Source organism: Euprymna scolopes, chromosome 23 (assembly GCF_053919585.1).
Source record: "Euprymna scolopes isolate OS-2025 chromosome 23, ASM5391958v1, whole genome shotgun sequence".
Taxonomy (NCBI): Eukaryota; Metazoa; Mollusca; class Cephalopoda; order Sepiida; family Sepiolidae; genus Euprymna; species Euprymna scolopes.
In genome coordinates, this window is record NC_136504.1 from 68,445,332 (window position 1) to 68,459,196 (window position 13,865).

A 13,865-nucleotide genomic window follows, 5' to 3' on the forward strand; every position below is an offset into this window, starting at 1 on the left:
TGGAAAATCCAGGATATATAATTCCAGATTATGAGTGTTTATGTATCGACGAAAAGGTCGGTTAAGTATTTTGAAAGGTGAACATAGACATGGTCATTGGGATTTAATTTTCCATTATTTATTAAGACATGATTTGGTGTTTAAAAAACCTTCAAAGCTTGACATTATATATATATATATATATATATATATATATATATATATATTTATATTTATATGTATATATATACATACATATATATTTGTGTGTGTATGTAGTTATATATATACATGTGTGTATGTGTGTGTGTTTAATCCCCGTAAGGTTTGCATCCAATTTATATTTACTTATACTAAATGGCTACACATTTAGAACATGTCATAGTTTTAATAAGCTAGAGATAAATAAGATTTCTATTGTTTTATATTGTGGATTATATCACATTTACACTCCCTAAAAATCACGTGATCAAAATATTGTTTTATATTGTGGAATATATCAAATTTACACTCCCTAAAAATCACGTGATCAAAATATTGTTTTAGATTGTGGAATATATCAAATTTACACTCCCTAAAAATCACGTGATCAAAATATTGTTTTATATTGTGAAATATATCAAATTTACACTCCCTAAAAGCACGTGATCAAAATATTGTTTTATATTGTGGAATATACCAAATTTACACCCCTAAAAATTACGTGATCAAAATATTTAAAAAATAAATTTATCGTTAAACTTTAAATTTCCAATGTATCATACTCAATTCGTTAATATCTGTTAATGCACAGATTTAAGTGGAAGTGAATTTACGCGGTTAACACAATAACTTAGTGTGGATTAAACCTATTTCTATTAAAATAAAGGTAATAATGATTTTAATAACAGTAATAAAAAAAATTAAAATAATGTTGATACATGGAATGAATCCACACCAGAAAATAATAAGATGTTATATGTACGACAATGTCCAGCCAGGGAAATCATTGCAACCCTCCCAAACAACAAAAAGACAAATAAAAAACAAGAACAACATATATGAAATAAAAATAAATATAAGAATGACGTTGAACCGAAAATGGTTTTATTAGTTTGAATCTGCAGTAAATATATGATTTTGTGCAGCTTTCACTGCTAAGCTGGGATCGGTAAGAGTTCAGATGAGGAATTTTGAAGTGAAACTTGCTGACACTCGGACAAAAGCATTAGATATCTGACATGATGGCGAACGTGAAGGTAGAAACAATATTATGATAAAAGCAAGTATGTATGGAGAAGGAGGAAAAGGAGGAAAAGGAGGAAAAGGAGGAAAGAGGGCGATGATGAAATAGCTGCCGATGCAGATTGATAGGTCGATGTGTTCGCGTTCATAGCGCCACTTTTGTTAGAAATGTTGTAACCTTCATTTGATCTGTCCTGTGAGTGCTAAATCAGCATAAAGCGTGTGAAAATTTCTTGATGCGCATTAAGTCTGTCTTATTGATACTAGTAACAGTACCTATCTTACATAGTTAATCTTCTTTGTATCGTTAAAAATTAAGAATATGTACGCCCAAAAACGAACGCATAAACTCTGTAGGAATAAAATAAGAACAGGAACCTCATGACCTTTCATGTTTTGCGAAAGTGTGCATTAAATTTAACTGAGTAAAGTTGTGCTCTCGCATAAGCCCTTCCCAAAGTCGCGCATGCGTACAATGTGTGAATAAATCTGTCATGTATTATCTAAAACTTTTCAAACGAAGTTTAAATTCTTAGAAAATTAAAGGAAATTGAAGGAAAAATAAGATTAAAAATTAACTGAGGAAACAACATGTTTTTAAACATTTATTTTTATTTTAAAACTAGCCTGGGCGCCAGGCGTTACTCGGGTATTTGGAGGTGTGTGTTGAGCAAAAAAAAAAAAAAAAAATGTGGTAATATGCAGGCAGGCTTGAACCCGTACTGCGAAGGAGGTAAAGATTATGAAAAAAAATTGACGTCTTTGCTGTTGCGCTCATCGCCAAACAAGAAGTTACGTAGGCTTCAATTAAGGCTTGACAATCGAAAAGAGGAGTATGACTTTCGAAAATATCGGCAAAAAAGCGACCCCTCTATAGAAAAGTACTCAGTTGAGGGTGAAGGAATTAATGTTTTCAGCTAATTTTTCGATATTTGTCATCCGAAGGGTCGAGCTTCAAAATGATACTAATCTCGTGAAAATCCGCCGCCTCTGTCAAAAGTTTTAGGCAGGCATACATACATGGTGGCAGCAAACACGTTCTCGAGTATTGCCATTACTTAATACATCTCTGGCTCAAATGAGGCAGACATGAGCGCAACCAGAAGCACGTGCTGGACGGTCACTTCTATGAACCTTTTACAATCCTGTACATCTGCTGATGACCGGGTCCAGGCTGTGGTGCCCTGAACACATGCCGGTCTAGACCTTGGATATTCCAGAGCCTTTATTTCCATTGAAGCCCATATCTGCATCAGTCCTCATTGAGTGTTCGTTTGCTGTTTTAGGCTACAGCCAGCCTTTTTATTATCGAGATACACACTGATGGCAAAATGTGTATTCCATTGTATATCAAGTAATGCCTGTGCTTGAAGCTTTTTATAGTGTGGAAAGACTTTACACCGAGACAATCCCACTCTCTGAACAACTGCTACATTAAACCAAAAAAGAAGAGCAAGTCAACATCATTGGATGCAGCAGTTGTCGCAGGTTTTATATCAGGGTTTTCCTTCTCCTAGAGAGGTTGCCTTCATCACGACTTACGGAGCCCTCTCCAACCATCATGCCATTTGATCCATGACTGGGATTTAGATTGCTCGGGAAAATCCGTCGCCTCTGCCGAAAGTTTTAGGTATACATACATACATACATACATACATACATACATACATGATGATGATGATGATGATGATTGCAACGTCTTGTCAGACGAGTGCCACGCCCTCAGTCACTGAAAGTCCATGAGCCCGAAAATAACCCTTTTTTTTTTTTAGTCCTGCCAGCAAATTCACACGCTCAAGCAAACATGACATTGAAGACGGTCCTTGGCATACATACATATATATACATATACACACATACATACACATACATACCCATAAAAATACACACATGCACACATCCATACATCCATATATACACAATATATATAACACATACATATAAACATATACATACACACATACACACATATACATATATATGCATACACATATATACTATCATATACAAATACATACACACATATACATGCATATTCACATACATATACGTACACATGTATGCACATATACCCACATACACATAAAGTTACCCACATATACCTACACATACATATATATGCACCTATACGCATACATATATATGCATAGATACATATACATATACATACACACAAATATATATGCGTATATACATACAAACACACATAAACATGTACACACAAAAAATAAATAAATAAAAATATATATACATACATATATACATACACATACAAATAGGTATACATACACACGCATACACTAGTACATATATTAACATACATACATACATACATACATATATACATACATATGCATATATAGAATGATGGCAGATCAATTATTACATGCTTCCAGCATTTCAGGGCTACACACATGACACTTTTTCCATCGCCATGGACAATTTGTATAGACAAATGCCTGAGGAAGTATCTATACAAAGATGATGTTACAGAGTTTTATCTTTGTACGACAGCTAAGTCTCTCTCTCGGTTCAAAATGTCGAGATCCAGCAATAAGCATGAGCAAGATAGCCAGCAACAAATAAAACTGCAGACCAGCTTAATGCGGGCACTGGTCTCCCGCTTTATGTATTTTTTTTAATCAGAGATTTGCTTCACCCAGAGGGGTTGCCTTAACAGGACTTTTAGGAGTCCTCTCCACCCCACACACATATCGAAATAAATATATACACCTACACATACAAGCATGCATACAGATGCACGCAAACATACATAACATGACAACATGCACATACACTCATACATTCATAAATACACGCATGTACATACATGTGCACACACACGTACACATACACGTACATGTAGAATATATATGAAGGAGCATTTATCATGACGATGATGATGGTTGTTACGAATAGGTGAATTCAACATGAATAAAAGAGTAAAACAATCCCAAATACACAGAAGATAGAATAGAGAGACGTTCGCTTCGCCGGTTGTACAGTTTTTAAAATGAAAACGCGTTCATAACCGCACAAATCCTCAACGTTCATGAAGACGATGATGGTTGTTACGAATAGATGAATTCAACATGAATAAAAGAATAACACAATCCCAAATACACAGAAGATAGAATAGAGAGACGTTCGCTTCGTCAGTTGTACAGCTTTTAAAATGAAAACCCGCTCATAATGGCACATTCTCAACGTTCATGACGACGACGATGATGGTTGTTACAAATAGGTGAATTCAATATGAATAACATACATACATACATACATACATGATGATTGCAATGTCTTGTCAGACGAGTGCCACTCCCTCAGACATTTAAAATCCATGAGCCCAAATACCTGAGGGAGTATCTATACAAAGATGATGTTACAGAGTCTTAGCTTTGTACGACAGCTAAGTCTCTATCTCGGTTCAAAATGTTGAGATCCAGCAACAAGCAAGAGCAAGATAGCCAGCAACAAATTAAACTGCAGACCAGCTTAATGCGGGTACTGGTCTTCCGCTTTATGGTTTTTTAAATCAGAGATTTGTTTCTCCTAGAAAGGTTGCCTTCACCAGGGCTTACGGGAGCCCTCTCCACCCCAATACACATATACACACACACATAAATATACACGGTGCTAGTTGGCCGTTGACCCAGAAAAAGAGTTCATTCGCCCTTTGGAAGGTCTTGTTTTTAATCCTTCAGGGAGACTAGTCGCCCTCCTCACCAAACAAGTCTGGTGGGGGAACCAGTTTAGTCGCCGGTGACCCGACCATGAGGCAGGTAGTACTGGGTTACATGGTACCAGTAGCATATGACATGACCTGACATACATACATACATACATACATACATACATACATACATACATACAGGCGAGATTTAGATTATATAAGATTACAATTGACTTTTTTTTGTACTTTATTTTCAAGCAGGCCACAAAATTGTTTTATTTACATTTATTCACAACCGAAAACATTTTTTGTGAACCAAGAAATTCTATTCCAGCCACGTAAATTTATTAACGAAAGTAAAACAACTGTTAGAAAACGCAGTTTTTCGTTAATTGTCACCAAATCATGTTAATTAAAGACAGCAAACACTATTCATGAAATTTTGGCGATTTTTTTTGGATATCGCAGAGAGAACAATTATGGAGGACACGAACAACTGAAGTTGTGTATCACAGCATTTGGAGAAAACAGAATGAAGGCTGATTGGATTGAAGCATAAAAAATGTATTTCTTGTTTTGAGTCATCCATTAATTGATAGTTAAACTATGTTTTCTCTCATGACTGCATATATTCCACGGTACTATATTAACTTGCACAGGAATGCCTTTGCATTGTCAAATATATATGATCATCTGCAAACCGTTGCGTGCCTCGATGGATGCCACTGGAACTACTGTTACCCGTGGAATATCAGAATTTGTTGTCCAAGAATATTTCTCAAGATCATCCATATTTTGTATATGCCACATATGTTAAATAAGGTAACCTCGAAAAAAAAAAAATGAAGCCGTTCACCACACACGGACGGTTATTTACTATGGAGAGGTTATATTTTGTACGTCAAATTATGTATAGTGAACTCGTAGAAACCAGGAGGCAAACTTAGAAAGTTACTACTCCCAAAAAACCATATAACCTAAAGTAAAATTAAACAGAAATAACTACAAAATGATATAATATGCATATATTTATGTTTCAGTATTTACTTCAGTTAGCCTGACGAATTCCTTCATGAAATGAAACACAAGGTTTTCATTTTAGCTTCATTAGTATAAGTATTTTTAACAACTATACATGTGCAATATATAAAAGTGTCTTTTCGGATTTTCCAAAAAGCATTAAAGCTGACAAATCAAACTTGGCTTCTAACCAATTTGTTATTAGGCAAATAATAACGTGGTTTGCTATAATTTATTAAACTAATCATTAGTTTAGCCCGAATGATAGCTTGTAAGAAACATTTGAAAATAATCAAAATAAAAATCAGCAATAAATAACTTATTTTGAAGTGAAGAATATAATATGAGCAGCCTATCTTAAGTTTTGAAAATGTGCAAATAAACACACACACACGTGTTTGTATATATATATATATATATATATATATATATATATATATATATATATATATATATGTGTGTGTGTGTGTGCGTGTGTGTGTGTGTATGTATGTATGCATGTATGCATGTATGCATGTATGTATGCATGTATGCATGTATGCATGTATGTATGTATTAGAAGAATATCTGTCCAGGACGCAGAAAATTAACAAGCCTAAACAGTTTTGCATCATTTTATATCTCCTAAATATATAACGCCTTATGTCTAGAATACTTTGATAAAAACCCGTTACATGATATTGTTTCTGAAACATGTCTAAAATGTAAAGTTTCTTAACAAGAACTTAATATTTAGGCAATCTTTTTGGCGTTGAATCACTATAGATCAAATTAAAAGCACATCTGAAATATTAGAATTCCCAAATTGGAAGTTGTGTCCATATTATGCACCTTAAAAACATAAAAATACTCTAAAAAAACTCAAATTAAGCCAATATTTATTAATTGATGTCTATTACATATTGTTAAACTTTCACAAAAATTAATTGTATTTGAATTTTCTTGATTGGCTTCGATGCCTATTTAACATTATATAATTTTTAATTTATATTTAACATTATATAATTTTTAATTTATATTTAACATTATATAATGTTTTATTTATATTTCACATTATATGATTTTTAGTTTATATTTAACATTATATAATTTTTAATTTATATTTAACATTATATAATTTTTAATTTATATTTAACATTATATAATTTTTAATTTATATTTAACATTATATAATTTTTTATTTATATTTAACATTATATAATTTTTAATTTATATTTAACATTATATAATGTTTTATCTATATTTAACATTATATAATTTTTAGTTTATATTTAACATTATATAATTTTTAATTTATATTTAACATTATATAATTTTTAATTTATATTTAACATAACATAATTTTTAATTTATATTTAACATTATATAATTTTCATTTATATTTAACATTATATAATGTTTTATTTATATTTAACATTATATAATTTTTAATTTATATTTAACTTTATATAATTTTTAATTTATATTTAACATTATATAATTTTTAATTTATGTTTAACATTATATAATTTTTTATTTATATTTAACATTATATAATTTTTAATTTATATTTAACATTATATAATTTTTAATTTATATTTAACATTATATAATGTTTTATTTATATTAAACATTATATAATTTTTAGTTTATATTTAACATTATATAATTTTTAATTTATATTCAACAGTATATAATTTTTAATTTATATTTAACATTATATAATGTTTTATTTATATGTAACATTAAAATTTTTTAATTTATATTTAACATTATATAATTTTTAATTTATATTTAACATTATATAATTTTTAATTTATATTTAACATTATATAATGTTTTATTTATATTTAACATTATATAATTTTTAATTTATATTTAACATTATATAATTTTAATTTATATTTAACATTATATAATTTTTAATTTATATTTAACATTATATAATTTTTAATTTATATTTAACATTATATAATGTTTTATTTATATTTAACATTATATAATTTTTAATTGATATTTAACATTATATAATTTTTAATTTATATTTAACATTATATAATGTTTTATTTATATTTAACATTATATAATTTTTAATTTATATTTAACATTATATAATGTTTTATTTATATTTAACATTATATAATTTTTAATTTATATTTAACATTATATAATTTTTAATTTATATTTAACATTATATAATTTTTAATTTATATTTAACATTATATAATTTTTAATTTATATTTAACATTATATAATGTTTTATTTATATTTAACATTATATAATTTGTAGTTTATATTTAACATTATATAATTTTTAATTTATATTTAACATTATATAATTTTTAATTTATATTTAACATTATATAATTTTTAATTTATATTTAACATTATATAATTTTTTTTGTTTATATGTAACATTATATACAGCAGAAAGAGAAAGAAAATATTTGCAAAGCCTTTGTATAATATGAAGGATATCCGATTGTTGAATAACTCCTTCCAAATCTAGATGAAGGAAGAACAACAAGAGAGCCTGAACAATTCATAAAATCTTACCTGGTCATCTTGACCTGAGATAATGATTCTCTTCGTCTGTTTTATGACACATAAACCCGTTTAAGGTTATTTAACGTCAAAGAATACATTCATAAACGATTCATTACATACATTCGATTCAATGAGCGTCGTTATTTCACCGATAACTATGATTGCTTAAACTATGATTGCTTAAATTATGATCGACAGATGTATCGACGTGAATAAAATACTTTAGACAAAACCTTGAATTTTAAATAATATTTAAAAAATTTTATATGTAATTTTCCTTAAACGAGGGAAGAATGAGACATCTAGACGTTTTTTAATGTGTGAAAAAATCTAATTTCTTAAAAAAAATACTCTGGATTGAGATAAAAACAATAAAAAAAAATCAGTTTGGAAGGGGTTCTCTTGCACTGACTTATGACAGATAAAATAAAGTACAGTATAAAATAGGATACTGTATTTGATTTCTAGCCGAAAGGCGAAAGATTCGAAAAAAATCTCATGAATCTATTTAGAATGATTTGAAAGAGTGGACCAAGTAAAGAAACTATGAGGAGTTGACAAGGTTGAGCAAGTAATATGACCTATGTGACACGAACAAAAAACAAGGCCTTTGCGAGGCGGAAAAGCTGTTTACGAGATGCACCTTACGTTCGGATAAGTTCTACGCAGCATGGAAACGAAACTCTCCAGTCTGTTTGGAGGAGTTCCCAGCTAGACACTGAAGTATGCATCCATTGCCGGACTGTCCAAACCCAGGAGTTGTGTGCATTTGAAAACATTGACCACATCCAGACGGAAAGCATGCCCAGTCATGCAAGGAATAATGAAAGATTGCTGCCGCCATTGACCGATCAGTCACAGAAAAAGTTATTCCACGAAACCAACAACTTCCTGCATTGCTTTAATTGCTAATCATCTGGTTAAGCACTGCCAGTTTGAACGACCGAGGCAGCACGTAAGCCAACCATTCGATGTGACAGATGCACGTCCTAGTTTTACAAAAAAATAGTAACAGAGGTGATTAGCCTGCAAGCAGTTATTGTCAATGGCATACCGCGCCATATGAACGACATGCGATCCCGGACAAATGCCATCTTGTCTGGCGAAGCAAATGATTAGACTTCATGTGACACTGGATATATCAAACTGCCTGCCCGACAAACAACACGAAATGGAGAAACATCAGAGCCCCCTTGCTACGAAGCGCAGGTCGGAGATTACTAACGCGACCTTGCTAGTGCTGTGATCAGGGATCATAGGGAGAGGGATAGACAATGCATGACGAGGCGAACATCAGAAATGGCACTACGCGTGAGCGACTAAACCAAAAGCACACTCATTTACATAAGCGTGGCCATTAAGGGCATAAAACACGGTGAATTTCTGAAAGTAGACAGTGTTGCTTTCTGATTTTGGCAGATCATGTTCGTTTCGGTGTCGACTGTTGTTGTAGACAAAACAGAAATATCCAACACAATATATTACTATATCTTGATTCTAATCTTTGTGAAAGATGAAGGTCGTGGAAAATTCTTTTGTTCGGGGAATTAATTAACCCATCCACACACATATACACACATATACACACATATACACATGCGAGTATGAAAAATAATTAAAAAAATAGACCAGAATAATTATAAGAAATATATGATTATCAGTGGATGTTCTTTATTGTGTTTAACTGTAAAGCGCATTTTATGCACTTCGTACATATGATCTCCCTCTTTATTGATTGTAAGTGACACGAAAGATACTTAACAGATTACCATAATAAATGACACCTAATGAAAATTATTTGCTATACGTATACAATAAATAAATTAGTACATGTATATATATATATATATATATATATATATATATATATATATATATATATATATATATATATATATGTATGTATATATATATATATATATATATATATATATATATATATATATATATATATATATATATTCGGGTCTGGCGTTGTCCGTTGTCGATGCAATTACTCGATTCTATCTAATTCTGTGTTCTAGCTTTATCGTGAAAGGTGTATGTGAACGGATATTTATATATTTATCTATAATCTCCTCTTGATGTCTAATATGTGTAGAAAAGCGGTTCATCCTTCGTAGGGACGTGATGTTCCTCAACAAATAGGTTATTCTGAAATCGTATTTGGGGAGTCGGCTAATTTCAGTAAATGTTTGTAGATGTGATATCTACCGCCTGCATACCAGCAGTAACTATCTTAGTTGTATAGAACGCGTTGCTTGTCACATCGTAGAATGTAGAACTGGATAAAAATATAAGAATTTAAAAAAATCGAGCCAATAGATTGCGCCATAGGCCATATGGTTAGGTCGTCAGTATTGCACATTTCATGAGTGCGACGACCTGGGTTTGCGCCTATGTCAGAGCACGTCACTGATGAGATGCAGTACATCGAAACCCACTTTGGGTCTGGCGTTGTCCGTTGTCGATGCAATTGCTCGATTCTATCTAATTCTGGTTTCTAGCATTATCGTGAAAGGTGTATGGGAACGGATATATATATATTTATCTATAATCTCCTCTTAATATATATATATATATATATATGTGTGTGTGTGTGTGTGTGTGTGTGTGTCTGTGTGCTAACAGGCCGCCCGGCGTTGCCCGGTCATGAAATACACTTAGATATTACATTTTAATAGATGTGATTATTATAGAGTAAATTCTCTATTGATTATTATATTGTACCTAATATATAGTGTCGATTTCGAAAGTATAAAAAATAAAACTTGGATGCTATTACCTAGAATCGAAACGTGAACATATAGCTCTCCAGCCACATCCGTTAGCGTATGATTCAAATTCATAAGTATACAAATACTGAAAAAATAAATTCGTCTAATGAATTATAATTAGTGCATGCGTGGAAATAAACGAATATGGTCGATCTATGCTAGGCCAAGGTCAATCTTTCTAAACTATCTATCAATAAAACCATATTTTTTAAAACTTATTTCTTATATATATATATATATATATATATGTGTACCAGCAAAGTACCCATCGTTGACTGGGTTCAAAACCAGCCTATATAAAATGGACTCTGATTTATGAAAGTATGATAGGTTATGAAAGGTTGGGGGTATCAAAACAAAAGCAAAATATGATAAAAGTAAAAATAAAATAGATAAACCCCATAATTTATTATACCATACTTGTTCACACTGAAACACTTATCACAATATTCTGTGGATCTATATTAAAAAAACCTTGTTAAACTTTGAAATATATTTCCATTCTATGGAGGTCAGGCGCGAACGAACACCCCATAATTTTATTATACCATATTTCTTCAAACTGAAACATAATTATCAAAGTATACTTACGCAGATAGATATGAAGAGTCTTTATTAAAGTTTGTGCCGTTCTATGGAGGCCAGGCGCGAACGCAGACCCCACAATTTTATTATACCATCCCTATTTAAGTTAAAACATACTTATCAAAGTATTATCATGTACATCTATATCAAAAACACTTGTACACGTTTTTTTTTATTTCAACACTTTGTGGACCAGGCGCGTACGCAGACCCCACAATTTTAATGAATCATCATTATGCCAGATCAAACATACCTATTCCTGTGTCTCGATACATCTTCTATCATTATATGTGATCAGTTTTCTATAATAGTCAACCATATAGGAGCCTATTCGTGACCACACACACACACACACACACACACACACACACACACACACACACACACACAGACGTTCAGCTTTATATATATATATATATACCACTATCACCGCTACTGTTGCTCAACGCCAGCTCAGATGGACTGGTCATGTTGTCCGAATGCCGAATCTCCGCCTCCCAAAACAGATTTTCTACTCTCAGCTTGTTGAGAGAAAGCGTGCCCAGGGTGGCCAAAAGATGAGGTATAAGGACAACATCAAAGCAAATCTAAAGCGGTTTCACATGGACCTTAAGACATGGGAGGACGTGGCTGGGAGCAGGTTGGCATGGAGGAGCGCTGTCCACAAAGGTGCTGCGCTTTATAGTAGTGACCTAAATAAAGATGCTGAGGATAGGCGCAAGCACAGAAAGGACAGATTATTAACCAGACACACCCAACTCTACCCCACCACCACTACCTTTATCTGCCCAAATTGCACAAGACAAATTGGGTCTAGGATTGGGCTCTATGCTCACCTGAGGACCCACAGAAGCCACAACGGAGGACAGTCTTACTCGGACACGAGTGACCGCCGATGATGATATATATATATATATATATATATATATATATATATATATATATATATATATATATATAAGGTTGACATGAAAGTTCTTGCAGCCTTTAACTTTTAAATTCAGATGAACATACCTCGGCTCAAACAAAAAAATGTTTATCGAAATAAGCACCATCAGAATCGTCACACTTTTGCCAACGTGAGAAACGGGCCGTTCTTGTTGCGTAAAAGAACGGAAGATGACACTTCATAACGGCGTTTCTTTTAGTTGTCGTTCAATTCGTGAGTCGCCTATTTATCAAGTGTCTATGTCTTTCTGTTGGGGGCCACTTCGCCCGGGTTCTTTGGTCCCGTAGCGATGAGAAGACAAACAAGCCGGCATGGCTACATCTTCCTACAAAACTTTCTAGGCCTCTGCCTACGTCCATCTACATAAACACTCTCCGATACTAACCTTTCTTCAATACAAATCATACCAATGAAGATGATCAATAAAGTTGTTTTATAAGTGTTAGAATAAGATTCTTATCTTTTAATTCTAAAGTATATATTCCTGTTTTATATGTGGGTAAATGTTTTGTTGTTTTTTGTTTTTAGGCTTCTGATTTAGTCAGTATTGTTATAATTCCTAGCTTATTTAGAATGTTGTCAAGTATTGCATTTTTGGTGTGGATAGGAAAAAAAAAAAAAAAAAGAATGATTGTTTAGAAGAGAATTGTTCGCTATATATGATTTTACTTTATCTTCTCTGAAAAAAGGCATTTTTCACGTGAAATATGCGCAATGTTTTGAATGGATTTTTATTTGCATTCTTGATTTAGAAATTGAAAACACGTGGATAAAATGATTGTAATATCTGTTTTTCTTTTATTATCATAGTTCGAGTAAAATGTATGCCGTTATTTTTTGTATATCTGCAGTGCACTTCGGAGATTAGATTTTGGTAAGATTTTATTATGAGTATTTCCAGAAATAGTATCGATTTATTGTCTTGTTTCCTGGATAAATTTTATAGATACTGTGTTTAATTTATTTTTAAGGTTTTCTATTTAAATGTTGATAGAAAGGAAGATAAGAATCTTATATATATATATATATATATATATATATATATATATATAAATATATATATACATATATACACACACACATATATATATATATATATATATAAATATATATATACATATATACACACACA